Source organism: Dicentrarchus labrax, unplaced genomic scaffold, assembly GCF_905237075.1.
Source record: "Dicentrarchus labrax unplaced genomic scaffold, dlabrax2021, whole genome shotgun sequence".
NCBI lineage: Eukaryota > Metazoa > Chordata > Actinopteri > Moronidae > Dicentrarchus > Dicentrarchus labrax.
The window spans coordinates 19,551,148-19,572,283 of record NW_026136724.1 but is presented as its reverse complement, the minus strand read 5'-3'; the positions used below and the strand labels follow the sequence as shown (position 1 = coordinate 19,572,283).

Genomic DNA, 21,136 nt, shown 5'->3' with positions numbered 1-21,136 from the left:
AGCATATAGACAACGCTTTCATAGCCTTAGAAAAACAGCAGGCCAGACTTATGCTGACTTTGCCAGGGATAAAAGGGATCCTCTTTGACTGATGGTGGACTTAATAAACACGGTTCTTCCTCTCATCGTGGTTCTGTTCACAGATCTGGTGACACGCCGGTAACACATGCTGGTCCATCTTTGTCCGGTCCTAAAGTAGACAAAATTAAAGCTAATTAAAGCTGTGCCTCCTGGTAGTAGCAGATCATATTTTTGGGAATCCAGGTCCTGAATTCGACCCAAAAAGGTGCCAGTACCCTGATCCAGCACCACCTTAACCACAACATAGCAAGCTTTTGTGAAGTCCAGACTGACTATCTAAATCTTGGAAATGTCGATATACTGAATGTAATCCGGTGTTTTGCAGAAGTGATAAATATTGACCGGGTTAGGGAGCCTGAACATGGCCAGAAACGGCAAACAAGCTTTGTTTAAGCCCACAAGAAATAACAGCGTGTGTGTTTGTGTGTCTGTACGTGCCGACCCGGGTGTATGTAATGTGTACTGACAGACGTCAGCGTGTCACATCAAAGAGTGTGTGTACGTGTGACAGCAATTGCATGTGCTTTGTTTGAGAAGAGTGTAAATACACAAACACGCACACACACACACACACACACACACACACACACACACACACACACACACACACACACACACACAGCATGCTCACTCCAACAGTGTGGTTAACAGCTCACTTAGTCGACCAGTGAACCCTGTAAACCAGCCACACATTCATATGATCACACACACACACACACACACACACACACACACACACACACACACAGACAGATAATTAACCAGTCAAATGAGCAGATAGACAGTTTATCAGCCAGTCAGTCAGTAAGTGATTTAGGCACTTAATGAGTCTGTCAGGATAACATGACTGACACACCCTGATTGAGTGTGTGTGTGTGTGTGTGTGTGTGTGTTCTGAGACATGGGCTGCGTTCAAATAGTCTTTTTTTTTGTCTTCGGTAAGGTTCCTAATCGCGTGAAATGACCCGGAAGTGTTTGAGCGGCAGCAGTGGAAAGAGCTGTTTGAATTCTCTCGCCATGCTTGTGCAGAATAGGTCGCCGGCGATAACCTCACAGTGCCTGCCGGTTAGATTTTTGTCCGTCTTGATGCCGACTTGATCTGACGTTGTGCACACGTGGGCAACGATAACCTCACGAGATCGAGGCGGCTGCAGTTTTAAGACTCAGGGTATGATGAGAAAATTGTTGACTGATGTCCAATGAAGGTTTAATCTGTTAATAAACAGATCTTATGTGGCTGATAAAGTATATTTATGGATCTGAATATAGTCTGTAAACTACAGGTAGCCTAAAGATGATCTAACAGGATGTAAATATTGCTCTGACTTCCTGTATATTCTCTGAAGGCTGCTGGAACTTTTCCAGGCGAGGCGAGCCTGCTGCTAAAAGAAAGCGCCTCAGTGCTTGCTTTCTTATCTCCACTAGCGTAGCATACACTGGGCCATCCTTTACCGAAGGGAAGGAGATAATGCTGTCCCACAGTTCCTCACTGCAGTGGCATTTAAAGCGAGGTGCCGCTGTAGTTCCACCACGGCCGATGTGTGTAAATGAAGAAACAACAGCACCTGTTTTTGATCCAAAACTAATGGAAAACCAAATCTATGAATATAGATTGCTTCTACTTTAAATTAGGAGTAATTCATTAATAAGAGTATTATATTTCTAGTTAAAAAGTGTTGAATTTCTGAATTTCGTGTCATACACAGTAACATATAATGCTTAAGTCACACGATATACACACATAATTTACAATAAACACTATTGTTACCCCTGTAAAATCAAATATATTGTATTTTATTGTAATCTTTATCATCGTAAATCCACCTTAGTTCGTTTTTTTCCCATTCTGACTCATTATCGTCTTGTCTGCGTCTGTGAAACACTTTGAACTGCACCAAACTGTATGAAAGTCTGCTAGAGACATAAAGTTTAATTGGTCTAATGATTAAATTTGCTATAACAGATCCATATTATAGGGTATAGGTTATATCATTTTGATCGAAACATCCCATAAAAAGACCAAAAACAACAATGTGTTAGTTTGTTTTTACTTTCTGACTTTCTTACTTCCCTTTCCTGCCAATCAGGGGCGTTTCCAGACTCTTTATACTAATCCAATGCAGTTTTTTTGCATGTGATACGAATATGTTATCTTTATCGAGTGTATTTGAATATTTCTGCATACTGGGGTCCATAAACAGTGTTAAATTTTCCTAAAATGTGAATGACTGGAAAGCTGAGACACATACTTAATGGCATCCGTACATAAAGCAGTGCCCCCCATTGTGCCATCCCAATCACAAAAGTCTGGAAACAGCCCTGTAACCAATACTGAAGATCTTTAAAAGCAGCTCACAGTCAGTCATAAGTAGTAATTTTCTGAGGATATTGTAGTTTTAAAAAAAAAGTCAAACATTACTACAAACAGGAGGAAAATAGTGAGTGTTTCTATACAAACTATTCATGTAAACGAAGGACAATGTCAAAAACATATAAATATATATTTAAAAAATACATCTATCGCGGCCTTAAACTTCGTTCCCTGCTCATGATCTTTGACCTTTCCCCACCCAAATGCGCCGAAACACGGACGCATGCATCTACACTCCATTCTACATTACTCACTCCGGCCATACCCGGCGACGTGCAGCGCTTTAAGTTTGTTCTACTGCACTGGTGCCTACTGTAACATTCAGGAGACTTATGAAACAAAAGGTTAGGCCCCTGAATGGCCCAGTGTCAAGGATTACTTCTCAGACAAATTCTCCAACAACAAAGCCTCCATTGTGCCCCACCAAGCCCTCGAATTAGCAGCGGGGGCAACTGCACGCTTAACTGGGCTTGACAGCGCGACCACTCTCCCAGACCTCTCTGAAGGTTTACTCAGACTGCTTCGATTTTCAGATGTAGAATGAAATGAGAAAGAAAATGTATAGGAAATTACAAATAAATCCAATTTATATGTCTGGGGGGTATAAATAGATTATTAAGGATGGAAATTAAACTGCCTATAATCTATTTAAAAGTAGGTTTCAATCTAAAGTGTGGATTAAGCTGCAGCACACTCAACATCTGTTGGAAAAAGGCAACAGTTTGTTTGTTTGCATGTATTTTTTGGGTTGTTTTTTGGTTAAAGGTGGTGTTTTAATACTGATCACTCATTAAAAATATAAATAACATATATATTTTTTAATTCCCATGTTGTTTTTAAAGGAATAGTTGGCTTTTTTTTTAAAGGCCTTCAATTTAAACCCATGGGACTGAGTTGAAGCTGCCAGCATCAAGTCAGAAAACATACGGAAGTCTTCCTGATGCGCATTTTCAAAATAAAATCCCTTTTGGCAAGGCCAATAATAAGTCTAAACACACTGATTGTGTATTCTTTACCGACAGGAAATGATGTAAAGTGTGAACAAAGCATGCAGATAATGATAATTTATATATATATTTATAAAAACAACAATTTTATTACAAAGACAGTGTTGTTTGTTCTGTGTTCGGAGGAATTTGAAGATAAGAACCGACTGAGGGAGAGAAAAGACAATGTGTATCGATTGTGTTATCTCTGATTTCATGTGTTTTCTCATCAGATCCATATTTTTCAGCTCTGTTTCCACATTGTGTCAATCAAAGACGAGTCATATTTAAAAGAACTAATACTGTGGTTACGATCACAGCCACACAAAGAGTGTTTTTCTCGTGGAGTCAAAGGGATTTTTAGCTTTTTCATGAGGTTGAACCTACTGATTAAAGCTGAGCATTCGCACACATTTGACTGCTGGAGGATGTTTGTGGTCCAAACAGCCAATGTGACATCTGTACAGATGTTAGCTGCAGCTATAGCCGAAACATATTGATACTGATTGGTCTCTAAATTGATCAGGACCGCCATTTTTCCTTCAGACCCCGTTCTCTTTCCTCTTCTTTCTGTACATTCAGGTAAAAAAGTCCTTTCATTCAGTCTGAACAAACCTCAAAGCGTTCAGTAACGGTCACCGTACAGAGGATTAACCCTTTTTATTTTGGATAACAACATGGCCTTTCCACTTGTGGAGCCATCAGGACAAACTTAGATAAGATATAACTTAATTCATCCTAGAGGGAAACTGTTGAGCAGTAGTTTCAGTACAAAGTAGGAAACAGTGCAAATATAAACTATGTATAAAACAAATATCCAAAGTATAGGCATACACAATGCCAAAAATATGAACAATGTTGCCACCCCAATTTAGTGTCACAAAACACACATTAATTTAGATTAATTAAAAAAAATTACATGTTAAAAAATGGAAATCAACACAAAAATCTGTTACAGCTACATTTTAGATTAAAATAAAGATTTGGAAATAAAAAACACATTTTTGTGGCACATTAGTAAAGCATTGAATAGAATTATCTAAAAGTGGCATTAGAAATAAATACATTGATTTGTTTTAGTTTAAGAGATGGGACCAAGCCAGTGTTGGTGTATGTGTGTGTGTGGGTATCTTTAGTGAATTAGAGATGAATCACCCTCAGACATCAATAATATCCTAATAACGTTATGATGATGATAAAGATACAGAAAGACATCTGCTACATCTGAGTTATTCTTGTATATCTCTGCACCTCTACAGACCAAACTCCATTTAAAAATCTACCATTTTAATACTTACATGCATGCTGACAGTCACATCAATGCAGAAAAGTCGAACTACACAGTTTAAGTATTAGGCAAAAGGAAATGATGTGAAAATGTGGATGAAGCGTGCAGATAATGTCTATTTATATTTTTATTTCAAGACTGGTTGTTTGTTCTGTGTTTGGACGACTTTGGAGACAAAAATTGTAAGAGTGTATAGAGTGTTTGTGTATAGACTGTGTGTACAGAAAGACATCTGCCACCATCTGAGTTACTCTGGTAAATCTCTGTACCCCTACAGACCCTTTCTCAAATGCATGGCAAAGAAACAGCATATGGGCAGTATTTAACAGACTCCACAAACATGTTAGAAATCATGTTTTCAGGGGAGCTCACGTCCTATTATGTTCGTTTCTTGCTTTTAAGTATCCCGCGCACACACGCAGCTTTTATTTTGAAAGAGAGGCCACCACACTTCCCAGCGTTACGCAAGGTAACTCCCGCCAACTTGGCGGATTTCTTATAAACCTACAGGCATTGGGGGTTAAGTATTAGGGAGGAGGAGGAGGAGGAGGAAGAAAAATCATCTCGTCCTGATACTCCCCAGTTTTGTTGCGTATCGCGCCGTTCACAGCGGAGCTCCCGTCCGCAGACCCCGGCTGGATGAGTGCGCCTCGCATTACGCGCTGGATACAGAAACAACGCACACACACACACACACACACACACACACACACACACACACACACAGTCTCCTGCCATTAAAACCTACGTGTGTGTGTTGGTGTAGTCATGAATTACCTGAGTCGGGCATGTAGTTAACCGGCTTCCTGGGCGTGGGAAGGACGAAGCACAAGCAGCCTGGCTACTTGTTTCGTCTGCGGGAATATTGTTAGTAAAGTTGGGCAGCGACTGCAGCTCCAACCGCTCCCGGTTCACTCACCAGAGCAGTTTTCCTTCACACCAGGATGTAAATTTGGGAACTTTTTGGGTTATTTTCGAAGGACACAGGACGAGTTTTAATTTTCTAACTTTTGATATCTTTGAGGAATACAGAGAGAGTCACACACGGCCACACAGAGAGAGACATCAGCGGAAACCCCCAGAGGTAAGAAGCGTTTGCGTTACTTTTAAAAAAAAATATTTTTATCAATTTTTAGCTGTTTTATTCTAAGTTTCACAAAAAAAACCTGCAACAACATTTTCCCGAATTCCTCCAGCAGGAAAAGCTTTCGTGGGGATTTTTAAAGATTTGTAAGGCACTCGTGATTTCTTACCTCCCTCGCGGTTTCCCCTTCTCCCTCGTTCAGAGAACGTCACACCGAACTCCGCTCACAAAACAACAAATTTAATGGTTTATCGATCCCTGCCAAATGGCAAACGCACTGTGTGACATAAGTTGCGATGTTTTAGCGATAGAATCATTGTATTAGATATTCGGCACACATGTTGTTCACCAAGCGGTGCGGTATGTTGAGAAAAACTTTAGTAATTGATTTAATGGAAGGCGTTAATGTAACAAGCTGCAATCGACGATGTGGAGGACATTACTGGCGTTTAGTGAGGCGGGTTAGTTAGAGGGCGGGTGTGTACCTACAGGGATATAACTTTTAGAAAAAGTGTTTGACTGACAGCTTCCTGACAGGAGCTTAAACCTGTTTTTGGAGGCGCTTTTGCTGATGGGTATGGTCATATTAAATGTCTAGATTTTTAAACGGAGTCTGGCGTGACGGGCTGCGCATGGGGAGAGACAACGGAATGTGTTGGGACTAATCAATGCACAGAACATCTGGAGCCTCAGCAAGTGGGCTGATCCTGTTGACACGGCTCCCATAATGTATTCCAGACTGGACTTGACTTCTTCCAGTGTTAACTCCACGCACCAGCTTTTACAACACTTGTACTAAAACCATTATCTTCTATCGATTGTCCTCATTAAATCTATAGCAATCCCAGGGAGGAGAATTGGAAGTTAGAGAAGGGGATTTTAAAGCTCTGAGCTCTGAGGGAGTGTCAGTTAGAGATCTCTAGTATTACATACATTTAGTGTACTGTGGTGGAAAAGCAGATGTTTTTTGATGGCAGTATTGATCAGAGGAGCTTCAACCATTACAACAGCAGCCAGATAATGATGTGCTTAGTCAGATATTTGACTCCAAAGGTCATTAAAACACATTAACCCAGAATCTCATGTGTGGAACTGTATGAAATCTTGAAAAAAAACTGCCGTGCAGCCGGTGGCCATCTGCTCCCAAGCACCGCTGTGTATGATGGGAAGGTAATTGCCCATGGTGTCAGTTAATGGATTAGAGCAGCCTCCAACGCTGCACCTTGAGCTCTGAAGCCATAAAACCATTACAGCTACAGCAGTGCCGCTCTGTTTGGACTCGGGTTGTTGGATGTTATAGCTAAAGATGACGCTCCGATCGCTCGGGCATGCACTCACAAGGCTGCTTGAGCTGTTCATTGTCACGTTTAAGTTTCCTGCAGTCACTATGAGGGAAGGTTTGGAGTCAAACGCTGGAGACATTTGCATCTGAGGTGTACTGTATGCATACCTGGGCATGGAGACAGAATCTCTAGGGGGAAAAAGTATTCAAAAAAAAACCCTGAACTTGCAGCAGACTGCAGGCTCAGGCTTCCAGTGTCAGTGTGAGTGATGAAGACGTGTCCTCACACTCATCGCCCGTGCTTGTTCAATTCATGTTTGCAAGGAAACGGCAGTGTCTTCTTAAAGCAATCGATTGTTCAAAGGCTGCTTGTGCTCTTTTGAATAAGCTCCTCAGTAAATCCCTTTCTTAATGTTTAGCTGGAAGCCAGGCTGGTTCTCACACACACACACACACACACACACACACACACACACACACACACACACACACACACAGCAACAATACTAACACTATCTCCCTTATTTGTGTGTTGACTGTTAGTTAGTGAGTGGCTGAACTTAGCCCTGGGTAGCCCGAGGGATGAACCGCTCACTGTTTTACATTATCTCCTGACTCGGAAATGGAGTTCTTGGGAGTTTATACTAAGATTTCTTGGAGGAATATCTCTGGTTGGCTGGTTGGTTGTGATTTGCACATAAAGAAAGGGGGAAATCAAAGGGCAGCGACCTCTATTATTTATGACAGTCACATTCTCCGGGAGGTCAGCAGGTTAACGTTGTGTTTTTGGATAACTTGGAAGAGCTAGTTCTGCATTTGGTAGCTCTTCCCTTCTCTTTTCTTCTCTGTTTGCTTTTTCAACTGGACTTTAGTCTCTGATCAGAAGGGCTCAGGCAGACCAGATCTGGCAGGGAGAAATGTGCTCGCATGTTGTGGTGAAACCCAAGATTGGTACTGGAAATGATGATGAGGGTGGCTGGAAGTGTCCTCTCGCTGTCGGTTCCTGCCCTTTTTTAAGGCCCGGTCGCAGCCGGCATTTAAAGGAACAGTCGGACATCTTGATGAGAGATTTGATATCACTGATGTGTGTACAGTAAATATGGAGCTACAGCCATCAGCCAGGCTAGCTCTTTCCCTCAGTTTCCAGTCTTTATGCTAAGCTAAGCTAACTGGCTGATATGTGAGATGTTTACTGTGCGGAGTGGTATCGTTCTGAGTCTGAGAACTAGTTTATTTCCTAAAATGATTCCTTTTTAAAGAAGCAAATCAGTTAAAATAGGGAACATGGGTGCTAAAAATGATGTTAAATCCACAAGAACCTTATTCGTATAAACTTCTCCGCGCAGAAAGAATGGCGTATAAATGGTCAGCAGATAAAAGCTGATGGCACGTACATGTTTCTTTTGGAATATGTTGTGTACTTATTGTCTCGAGATATACAAAAACAACTCTCAACGCTTCTTCTTTGTCGACCTGTGACACAGTTTGTCGCTTGCATGTCGCTAGCTATAGAAACTAGCATTATGGCTCCACCCACCTGTGTTTTAATTAACCAATCAGGTTGTTTTCTTCTGTAACCTCTGAGGAATGTTTGTGCTGCTAAAGCCTCTAATCTTGCAGTGTGTTGGGCCACAGCGGACTGTAATGGGGCCTATATAGACGATCAGGAACCTGTTTGAGTGGAATGCAGGCCGGCGGTTTCGTGACTCTGTTGCTGTCACAGTCACACGGCTGTTTGTGTTTTACACAGAAAGTTGTTGAGCTCTGAACGCGGTGGAGAGGGTGAGAACAGAATGATCCTTCGAATGAGAAATAAACAGTTAGAATTAGCAGGTTATAACAGAGCGAATACACAAGCCACAACTAATAACGTGACACTGTTGACATGCTGAAGGCTGCAGTGTGAACGGTTTGGGTTGTAGACGAGTTTAATTCAATTTTGTTTGGAGTTGGGATGAGTTATAATTCAATATTTGGCTAATTCTAGCAGACACAACATGCCAGTAATCTCTCTAATTGACGTGCAACAGCAAATTTAGTTTTCATTTTTGGTGTTTAAAGGTCCAGTGTGTAACAATCAGGAGGATTTGTTGTCACAAGTATGTTTTCATTGATGTATAATCACCTGAATATAGGAATTATTAAAGGAACCACCATTGTCAAATACAGACGTTAATTTCAATCTTCACCCGCTGTAGGTAAAACTTAACCCTACACACTGGTCCTTGTTAAAATTCAAAATTGAGTAATAATACTTACATGGATCACCTAATTAAATGCATGTTAAAGAGTGAAATCCATATGCACGAAGGTTAAAGAGCTCCGTGTTCAACAGACTGTTCTTATGGCTGTTTCTAATGTATGATCATAGGCAGTGCGCAAATTGAAAACACAGTGTTGGAGATAAAGCTAACAGATGGACGTCATGCTCTCACTACTGACCGTCTGCTGTCTGCTGCAGAGTTGGCTCAGGCTTTCTGCACCATGTGCTGAGCCACTTTGTTAATCTGGCGACAAAAAAAAAACCAAACTTTAAATTTGCAGAGCTTTTTTTGGAGTTATTTTTGGATGCTTGATCAGTGCACAGTGCTTACTCTGCAGCTGTTAGAGCTGATGGAGCATCTAGAAACTTTAGGCAGATCTCTTTTTAATGCATTTAAGAGTTAATTCTCCCAAACAGTCCTTGTCCAAAGTGTGTTAGCTTGTTTTTTATTGGAAACATGTGGTTGTTTTTAGCCCAAACCTCCCGTTAGCTCCCATATTAAAACACCAAAATAAGCATCTCCACTCGATTTAAGAAAAATAAATAAAAACCTCTCTTAACCTCAAAGTCTAAAATTAAATTATTCATAACTTGGCAGAGACAACAAGCGAGGACTGAGTGACGGAAACCCTCTTAAAAGTTTCCTCCATGTTGTAGTGATTTAGGACCGGAAGAGACTGCTCGTCCTCAGAGGTCGGAGGTCGGAGATGCAGAGGTCAGTGGCAGAGACTTTCAGCGACACATTTACACACATTTGTTCCCATATTGTGTGTGTGTGTGTGTGTTGTGATTTCAGTGTGTGATTGTTTTCATCGTCCTTGGCAGAAGTCGTTATTTTCCGCTTCTTAAACATGTTTGTGTGTTTTGCAGTTTTTTTTCCCAGATTGCGACATTTTGGTTAGTTTGCATCAGACGTGCAGTGACAAGAGACACTGGCATTTCTTATGAAATGTATTTAGTCCAACAGAAAATGATTATGCGTCGGTTCCTAGTGTCGACCAATGACGGGGCCAGGTGTTATTCCATTCCTCAGTGAGCCCTCCTCTGATTGGCCAGTTGTAGGTGAGTAAGGCGCTCAGCATCAGTGTGTGTGTGTAAACACCAGAACAGGAAATCACCCTCAGATGACTCAGTAAAGACTGTGGTCTACTTTACATTGTTTAGTCGTCTGCTCTGCTGCTGCTGACCTTTTATTACCTCTCATTGTTGTCCTGCCTGAAACCAGTGAGCTGAACTCACTTTACCTCCTGATGTTTACACTGTAAAACATCTCCTGCTTATAGAATCAAAAAGAAAATGACAACCAGGCTTCTGGTGAATTATTGAGTCCTTAAAATCTTACTTTTCCAAACAAGTAAAAAAAAAAAATCAGCAGGTTCAGATTATGTTGAGCTACATCTAAAGATTATTTTCATCATTGCTTCATTTTCCAGCTATATCCTTAATTAATTGACTATATCTTTTATAAAATGTCACTACACAGCTCCCACAGTCCAAAATCATGTTTACACATTGCTTCTTTTATTCGGCCAACCGTCCGAATCCCCAAAATATTCAGTTTACTGTCATTTATGACAAAGAAATTCAGCAAATTACAGCTGGAACCAGTGCATTTTCTGTATTTTTTTAAAAAAATTAATATTTAAAATGGTTTCTAAGTAGTTTTCTGCAGATTGACTTATCATTGCAACTCTGGTGTTGATGTTACTTTCAAAAAACAAAAGAGTGTTACACTCTAATCAATCGACAAGAAAATTGATCAGCCACTATTTGACAACTGATTAATCATTTGAGTCACTTTTCAAGCAAAAATATAGTTTCCAGCTGCTTAGATCTGAGTATTTTCTGCTTTTCTCTGTTATATCATTTAAACTTGAGTATCTTTGGACTGTTGGTCGCCAGCTAATTAAAGACGTCACTTCAGGAAATGGTGATGCGCATTATTCTGATATTTTAGTGTTCAAAGCTGCGTCAGCTTTAGTCTGCAGCGACTGAAACATAAGTGAAGTCACGTGTTGTTCTCTAAATGTTTCTCAGCCTGAGATAACAGAGTCACAAACTTTGGATCCAGACTTTAATTTCAAACGTTCACGCTGTTCTCACGAGGAGCCACCGGATTCTTTGTGTATTTTCTTGATTCTCGCGACACCTTTTTGATATGCGCTCATTTCTGGGGTGTTTTTCTCACCCTTCCTTTACATTATAATGAGGACGCTCACTCATGCAGACTGCTGCTAATAAACAAAGTGTACCCGTCCTTAAGACACAGAGCTGCATCTTTCTCTTTTCATCTCTGATGGGTTTTCATCGTGCTGCTTCCAGAGACGTCAGAAAAACACAGGTGTGTGTGTGTGTGTGTGTGTGTGTGTGTGTGTGTGTGTGTGTGTGTGTGTGTGTGTGTGTGTGTGTGTGTGTGTGTGTGTGTGTGTGTGTGTGTGTGTGTGTGTGTGTGTGTGTGTGTGTGTGTGTGTGTGTGTGCGTGCGTGTGCGCGCGTGCTGTGTGCGTGCGTGCGTGCACATTGGCACATGTAGAAGCTTCCTGAAGGAGATGCAGTTGTTAATGTGCAGTCTTAAACCTGCAAAATAGGCATTCGTACAGGTGCAGAAGTTGGCAATTAGCACTTCAACTGACAGCCTGTGTATCTGGTCTCAGGCTGTGCGGTTAATCTCGAAATCGCAATCTGACCACGTGCGATATGCAGATCACAAGAGCTGTAATGTTTTGATAAAGACAATGTGACAAAACAGCATTATAATGAAGTAGTGTAGTGCTGCAGAGGTGCAGATTTAAGAAAACAAAAGTCACATTATCATGATTTTTCAATTTGTGATGCAGAAATGATCATTCCCACATAATCATAAAATGCGATATCTGTCAAAATAATCGCAATATGATGTTTTTACCACACTGTGCAGCCCTAATCTGGTCAAATAATGATTCCTTAATGCCCTTAAACAGTTTACTTCCTGGTGTCTGTTTAATTTATTGTCTAAAGAGTCGAAACGACTGCCAGACGGGCAAGAAAACACATCCGGACAGTTTGGTTAAACAGAATCAATCACAGAAAACGTTACCAAATGATCAACCCAATAGCTACAGAGCGGTTTGGGTCTGGTCTTGTGCGTCTGCAGCAGCCGGTGTGTATGCAGACCAGCTTTGCCGCGTTGTGTTTGGCCAGCTGTTGTGTTGCTCTCATTAGGCTGCTGTTGTCAGGGAGCCTCAGAGCGAAGAGCTCTCTGACTGATTACTCACCTGTGCTTCTTTCTACTTGAAATATTTATTTTATATTTAATAAAACACCTATGGCACCAGTGTGTCTCGTATGAGAACGTCACTCTTTATCCAACACTTAATGAAAAGGTCTTAAAATAGTGGTCAAGTCAGAACACTGAAACAGGATTTACCTGTACAGGAAAGAACGAGGTCCACAATATTCCTGTGAAAAAGTGTTGTGTGATGGAGGTAGAGTAGATAACAGACATGTTTCAGTCAAAACAAGTATGATAGATGCCTCCAGGACATTTGCATCAAGTTTGTCAACCTTCCCGTGTGACGGCGCTAAGCAACGTTTGAGTTTTGGGTCACAATGGGTGGCAACGGCATGTTTTTGTTGTGCATGACTGCATCTGGTATTTTTAATCTGCAAACTTTCAAAGGCTTTTTCAAGAAAGGGAAATAACGGGAGAAATAACAAAAATATAACCTTGAAAAACAAAACAAAAGTTTCCTACTTATATTTAACCTTTGGAACATTTGTGCAGTGAATGATTATTCTGTCACACAATCATTTGTACTCTGGTGATGAATTAATTTGTAAGCTCGAGAAGAAACATGTCCAACCAAATCTAATTTCTAATCTGTACCATTAGCGGTGCACGTGGGAGACTGTAGTTTGGGTTGAAATGAGGAATAGTGACAACAAGTGTTTTACTTTGGTTGGATAGTGACAGTAGAGAGAGGGAAGAGAGGGAGAGAGAGAGAGAGAGAGCGAATGACAGGCCGGATTCGAACCTGGGCCTCAGCCTTCATGTGAACTATTTTAATCAGTTTTATTAAATATTTTTGGGCCTTTAATTGCCTTTAATTGATAGTGGCAGCTGAAGAGTGACAGGAAAGAGGGTTAAGGGGGGGGGGATGACACACAGCAAAGGGCCACAGGTCAGATTTGAACGCACGGCCACTGCAGCAAGCGCAGTCTTGGTACAAAGCACATTGTGTTGTCTGTTAGAGAGAAGTGTAAATATATTTTGGGATCTTTATGGGACTGTGGTGGACCGCCACAGTCTGTAATTAATGGGAAAGGCTGCTGTCTCGTCAGGTCAGGAAGAACTGAACCCCCGGGATCTAAGCTACCAGCCACTAAAAAGTTAATTTAACTCAAAACATTGTTGAAACTGATTGGATCAAAACATTTTAGGTAAAACTAACTTAATTTTGTAAGTTAAAATAACATTCTTGATAAAGTAGCTTCGGTAAATTTAAGTGACGCTGACTTTTGTATATTTTATTTGTACTATAAAAACAAAATACCCAGATTAGTAAAAGCTGCTTAACCGAGAATCTTTGTTAAACTTACAAAATAAAGTTTGTGTTGCTTAAAATTTCCGATGTGAACAGTTTCAACAATTTCTTTGGAGTTAAAATAACGTATCATATTTTACAGTGTGCGTAAAACAAACGTTGCGTTGGGGCACTTCATGAACCGACTGATGCTGCTCTTCTTTTTGGAAGGACAATCTTCTCGACAGTCGTGCTCGTTGTGCACAATAAAGTGTTCTCCGTCCATTTAGCGTCAACGAGAATTAAATGAGACGTGTTATCGAGTGATCAATAAGCCGTCACCGTATCTTTCTTAATGTTTTGGAAATTTGAATGCTGAAAAAACGTTCCATCTCCGAGGCAATTTATCGCGGAGAGACGAAATGTAAATGGACATTTTGCCAAGATGAGCTTTTGGTGCACCATAGACATTTTGCAAATTGTTCCTGTCGCTCCTCCATTCTGTCTTCCACATTACAAACCCGGGGAGGGAGGCCTGACAGAGAAAATAAAAAAACACATCACATCAAGTCAGATTACATTGTCTCGCTGATGGAACAATTTGTAAGTCAGTTTTGTCAGCATCACGCTCTCGCAAAACTCCCAAGAGCGCAATGTCTGCGGTCCGCCGAGCCATCAGGCGTCATTTATTTTACCCCAGATGCCCTTTAACTTTATCATCATGACTGCTGATACATACACACGCTCTTTGTGTCTGTCTGACACACACACTAGTTTATGATGATGGATATTTCTGTGCTGAATGAAGAGTGGGAAAGCGCGGAGGACCATTTGGCAACCTTGGGTATTGCTAGCTGTCTCCGTCTCTCCTCCGTTAATTCAGGGTCACGTCAGTCAGTCTGTTCGGAGATGTGAGGCGTCGCTCTCCAAAAAAGACAGAGTAATCATTAAATGAATAAAAGGCCGCTGCTTGCTCGGTAAAGAATAGAAAACATGAAAAGAGACGCAAAGACAAAAAAGGCCGGGGGAGGAGAGCTACAATGGCCCTCTGTCTAATGATTCCAGCCAGCATTTTCTATTTCTATTTAATTTCACACAATGCCTTTAATTACTTGCTATTCTAGTTGCTTAAGTCTATTGTGTGGGCTTATTACTGCGGGGACTAAGGGTTCATTATACAGCGAGATGGATGTACTTCAGAGTTGTTCTTACTGGTGTACGGTGGAGTGTTTTCCTTTTTATAAAGAGGTGAACAAGGCTATGATGATCTTAAAAGAGCATACCGGAGGTTTTGCATGTTTAATCCACTAATTAGCTGCTGTCCTGTGCACCTTCTGTTAGTCCCCAGTCGCGTACATCTTCAAAACCAAATGTTCAGGTGACACAACCAGCTTATAATTCAAGTTTCCTGTGTACCTGTTAGGGCTGCAACTAACAATTATTTTCATTATGGAATAATATGTCAAGTTCTTGATTAATCGATGAGTTGTTTGGTCCATAAAATGTCAGAATAAGGTCAAAAATGTTTCCAAAAGCCCAAAGTGACGTCCTCAAATGTCTTGTTTTGTCCACAACGCAAAGATATTCAGTTTACTGTCAGACACAGAGGACTAAAGAAACCAGAAAAACATTTAAGAAGCCGAAATGAGAGAACTTTTTAACTTTTAAAGTCGATTATCCAAATAGTTGGCAATGAATTGATTAATGGACCAATTGTTGCAGCTCTAGCACTTGTTTTCTCTGTCTGCTGATATTTTCCTGTGAAAGGGTTACTACATTTTGGAGATTTTTTTCTTTGCCAGCTACTTTCTGTTTCCTTACTCATATACAAGGACTTCCACTTAGAGGAATGAAGCGTTTATGTTCTGCCGTGTAGCTGAAACTCTTTCACTCTCAAGTAAACAAACTAAAAAGCAAACTCATTTTTGTAGACCATTCAGTACGACTCACTGTCACATTCATGACAAGTTTTTACAACATTCATGTCTGTTAATTATTCGTATCCCCCCTGCTGAGTTCTAGGAATGCTATGTCGCAATTTAAGGAGGAAGCTCCCGTGTCAGATCTTCACTTCAGCACATGAATGCACCACTGTGGACTCTAATTATGATGCATCAGACTTTAAAAAAGTGCTAAAAACATCAAATTTCCAAGGTTATCCATCTTCAAATAAACCTGATATGTGTGTTTTTTTTTTTTCCTGGAAACTTTAGACGAGGTTTCTCATTTAAAAGTAGCATCGGTGTCAGCTCAGTAAGCCACAATAAAGTCCCTGCATGTAACATAATCAGCCGGCCAATCTTACAAAAACCCTGAACCCCCTGAGCTGCACCATCAGCTAACAGCCAGAGGAAGGGAGCGCTCTGTGGAAGATCCTTATGAGCCGAGTTGCTGCTGTTTATGTTGATGTTGCATCACCGCGGCGTTGCTTTGGCGTTGGCTCGGCTTCCAGAAGAAGGTCAGATAAAAAAAGAAGCATCCAGAACCAAAAAGAATAAGATAAAAGTTCATCTATCAGTGAGTGAGGCACATGTTCATCCTTGAGTAATAAAGCTGGCTTCTGGTTGGTTTTTGGAGCATTAAAAAGAGATAAATAGCTGATAATAAGTACTGAAACAGTGAATTGATTAGTCAAATCAACAGTTTTTTTGTAATTAGCTCATTTTTAAGCAGAAATACGAAACATTCGGATTCTCAGATGTGAAGATTTGCTGTTTTTTTGTTTTTAAATCACTCTGAATTGAATATTTGAACTGTCTCTCTGAGCTTTAACTTTTTATAGACCATAGAGTTGCATTGTGGGAAATGTAGGAACCGGTGTTTTGAGAGCTCAAGTCAGAATATTTCATCTTCTGCTACGTCGTTCCCAGCTTCAGGACAGTGCGATCCTAGAACATAAGTGTGCTCCTTTAAAACAAAACAAGTCGCACAAGGCAGAACAAAATGCCAGTTAATGGAAATGATTAGTAGCAGGTGATAAAACCTTCATTTTCCTGATATTTTTTCCTTTTTTTGACTATAGAGAGATTACAGGAAACGAGGGAGGGAGGAGGGCTGACTGTAACCACATAAGGTCATTGGACGGACTTGAATTAGGAACCTTGTGATTATATAATCAGCATCTCGCTGTGTTTATGCACCGAGCTCTGAGTCAACTGGTGGCTCCAGGTTTTGGGACGCCGTCAGTTTCAGGTCATTTTGTCCTGATATGGGGCTGATTTATCGTATTTATCAGACTGTAGTGTGTGTGCGTGTGCGTGTGTGTTTGTGTGCGTGTGTGTGTGTGTGCGTGTGTGTGTGTGTGTGTGTGTGTGTGGTGTGTGTGTGTGTGTGTGTGCGTGTGTGTGTGTGTGTGTGTGTGTGTGTGTGTGTGTGGTGTGTGTGTGTGTGCATTTCAGTTGTACTGTATGTTTGTATTTTGTCCATTAGCCACGGAGCGTGTGTGTAATCTGTGTTTGAGCTTCTAGGGAGCGTCCGAAGGTTGTGTTTGCACTAGAAACAGCAGCAGGTGTGCGTGTGTGTGTGTGTGTGTGCGTGTGTGTGTGTGTGTGTGTGTGTGTGTGTGTGTGTGTGTGTGTGTGCGCGTGCGTGTGTGTGTGTGCATGCACGTGCGTGTGTGTGTGTGTGTGTGTGTCCGTCCTTGGCCGCCCTGTTTGTCTAGATAGGTGAAGGAGATAAAGGTAACGCTATGAAGCTACCTACCATCTTTACTATCTCTTTGAACCAAGTTTTCCTTCAGATCAATTACATTTTTCCTCTTATCCGCTACACGTGGATCATTAAACATAGAAATTGTTAAAAATACGAGCAAAATCTGATGAATATCTTTCGGTTTTTTTGCTTTGTTTTACACTTCTAATCATTGAAATGAAGCGTCTTGCAACTTGTTTATCCATTTATAGATTCCGATCCAACTGATTAAAACAGCTGCCAATATACACTCAGTTAATTAAGTACATCTAGCAGCGGTCGAACACAGCAGCTTTATCAGTTGAAGCTTTAGAGAGGGCTTGATTCAACTTTTCACCCCGTTTCAATAAAGGTAGACCAAATATTAGAAACACAGCAGCACAAACTACATCCTCCAGAATGATCATATTGATTGATTTCTCTAAAAATAAGCATTATGACCTTCATGAAGTTGTATTTATAGCAGGACTGTTGTATTAGACTGTCAGTTTAAGCCTGGTGTAAATTATAAACTGACACCTGAGTGTGTATCACCTTTTCTGGGGCCTCATTTAATATATATTTCATGAGAATTAATAGTTATTATGGTTTATATACATCTGTGGACACTCATCTCCATGCAAAATAACATTTCTCACTACTTGAAAAGTATTCCTTGTGATGCGAGAGGGTTTCTGAAGATGTTTGAGCAAAACTGTTCTGTTTTTTTAATCTAAAAATCTGACTGTGAAGAGATGTTTGATTCGTTCGAGCACAATTGTACAGATAAAAGTTTCTAAACAAGACTAAGAGTCCACAGCCATGCTATGCTGTTAAACGTTCCCTAAACAGGAAATAATCTGCACAAAATTCCTCCCTTAAGGAAAAGGTTTGGCCCCACTGCTGCTGTAGATATTTCACTGGTGGCCCACAGTTGTCATTCACAGAGCATTCATGAGCCTGATGTCTCTTCCTGAGAAACTGAACAACTGGATGGTTAACGTTAGCCACCGGGCCTCGTCTTACTTCTGATTATGGTTTCGATTATTCTCTCCGCTGACGTTCCAATGAGTGCAATCCTTCTGCTTCACCATCACTCGCTCCGCTCTTTATCCTCCCTGCTGTCATTCAGGCCTCGGCCACATTGTTCTCGGCCTGGCTTTGTTATTCTTGTGGGCGTTTGACTCACTGGCTGTCAGTTTCTCTCCCCCTGCCAAGCGGCTTCATAGGTCGAGTTGAAACCTACATGAGAGGCTTTAAGGATTCTGACCTGAGTGTCCCCATATCTACCTTTTGGAAACCCATGAGTTTGTTTTTACATTCCGTTTTCCGCCATGTTTGACAGGACGTTTTAAGGTTTATGGACACTGGGAAAGTTCAGATTTTAAGTTATTTGCTCTCATATTGAGACTTGTTTTTCTTAAAGGGACACGCCACTGATTTTTAAGTTTTGTTTATTTGTTACAAGAACCACGACTCAGTTTGTAAAAACATTAATAAAACAAGAAATGTATTTATAAAACGTACAAAGTGATGATAACAAAGGTTGCGTCACAAACGGGAGGTGTGGGGTTTGAACAAAGTGTGCCTTTAGAAGGCAGGGAGTGTTTAATGAACTTTGCTGCTGAGTTGCATTATGGGAAATGTAGGAACTGTGTGTGTTGAGTGCTCAAGTCAGAAAATATTTCATCTTCTGCTTTGTCGATTTTGACCAATTTTGTCAAAATCTGTCTCTTGTGAGATCAACATTAACCAACATTAGTGTTTCTCTTTGTGTCATCAAACAAAATGTGATTGTCGCTTCGTTTAGTCAATAGACATAAATAACAGATTAATTGTTTATGTAATTATTTACCCAAATATTCTCAAATGTGAGGATTTTCTTGGTTTTCTTGCTCTCCTATAAACTGAATATCTTGTGGCCAGAACGAGATATTTGAAGATGTCTCATTGAAGATGTGACATTTTATTATTATTTCAGCCGAGCTGCGGCAGAGACGATGCGTGACCTTTCCACAGACCAGTGTGTTCGATATAACACATCTTATTTTAGGCTCATGCCGTAATCCCATCAGTATACGGGCCGCTTTCAGCTTTCATTACTTCACTGGGGATTTCTGAGTTGATGGAAAACTGGAATGTGGATGTGATCTTTGGCTTTGGGAATTTCCAGTGTTTTATTTCAGTCTGCGTTGGTAGTCTTTGAGGAAGCAGCGATTTAGAGGAAAGTAAATAAGTGAAGATTCCCTAAAACTATGCTGTGATTACACAATGAAAATCTGTTTATAAGCAGTTTTCTTGTGTTGTGTTTACTGACTAGGTCTGAGAAGATCTGAGTTATAAAAGCACATGTGTGGTAACTGTTATTTCAGACTTTGTTCTTCTCCGTGCACCTTGGAAGCCATAACTCTGCTTCTGATCGCTGTTCTTATAAATAGTAATGGTGCGTGAAGGTCAACAGACTGTCAGCGGAGAGAGTATTTAGACATTTGCGGCCTCTCTGTGTGGGCTGTAATTAAAACCACTTGTCATCTACTGAAGGCTGCTTTCACACCGAGAGTGTCGAGTCCACAGTGGGGCAGTTTGTCAGGAGGAAACGGCCCTGTAACATCAGGGTTGATGGGCGTTAAGGAGTCAGACGTCTGACAGCCAGCAGTTCGACATTAAACTTTAGTTTATGTGGGAGGTCTCTGCCGATGGTGCTCGAGCCACAAGCGTGTAAGGCGTTGTTCGTAGCGATATTATCTGAGATTCTGGTACTAATACCTTGATTTAGACACTGGTTTTTTTTCAATACTAAATGCTGCGATGTCTTGATAAAGGTACAATGTGTGACGGCTTTATAATAAAGCTGTGATGTACTGTAGTGCTGCAGAGGTCACTGGTCCTCCAGATGTTTGCTTGGTACACAACCCCGACAAATGTCACATCGTCGTGATTTTAATGGTTTTTTCCTGGGAAAATGAAGATTGTGACACAATTCCCACTTACTGTGAATCATATGTTTTTACCATAACATGCAGCCCCAATATTCCGGTACAATTACTCACTTTAAAAGAGTGAGCTGTTCAAAGACCAGGAAGAAGCTGGAAAAATAACTTACTTAATAACGGAGCTAAATTGAAGAAACAGATGGAATATGTGTACAGTGTTGGACAATAGAAAGAATAGAAATACCTGTAAAATGAATATTAATAACAAACGCTTCACTCTGTGGTATTGAAGTAATTTAGTCGGTGCTATAAAAGTATTGAAGTTTGGTAGCCAGCCCTGGAGTTTGGTCTCTTAATGAATGTACACACAGTACACATGGAATAAAAACTTTAAATATAGTAAATATATCTCTAAAACTGTTTGTCCAACTGTTTAATTTTCTGTCATCACGCCCTAAAATAATTACTGTATCTGTAAAAAGCTGATATATCTGTTTTTCTAATGCTTTTTTCCCATCTTGCTGCCACTTTGAGCTTCCTCCACTGTGGAGCTTCATGTTCAGTTGTGGAAAACCTCTTCCCTCCGATGGGAAGCGAGACAGAAGAAGCCCCCGTGTTCAGGTTGCGTCACTGCGTAGCCTCGCCGGAGCGCCATCGCACCCTGAGCTGCTTTCTGCA

At 40.7% G+C, this 21,136-nt stretch overlaps 1 protein-coding gene across 2 annotated transcripts in view; it reads left to right on the top strand.

The window, feature by feature from the left end:
• Window positions 1–5,264: 5,264 nt before the first annotated feature.
• LOC127358667 (plexin-B2) overlaps window positions 5,265–21,136 on the top strand; it is a 180,719-nt gene continuing 164,847 nt past the window's right edge. For both annotated transcript variants that reach the window (XM_051391925.1, XM_051391924.1), the window contains exon 1: window positions 5,265–5,810. The gene's annotated coding sequence lies outside the window, so the exon portion shown is untranslated. The remainder of the gene's footprint in view (window positions 5,811–21,136) is intronic.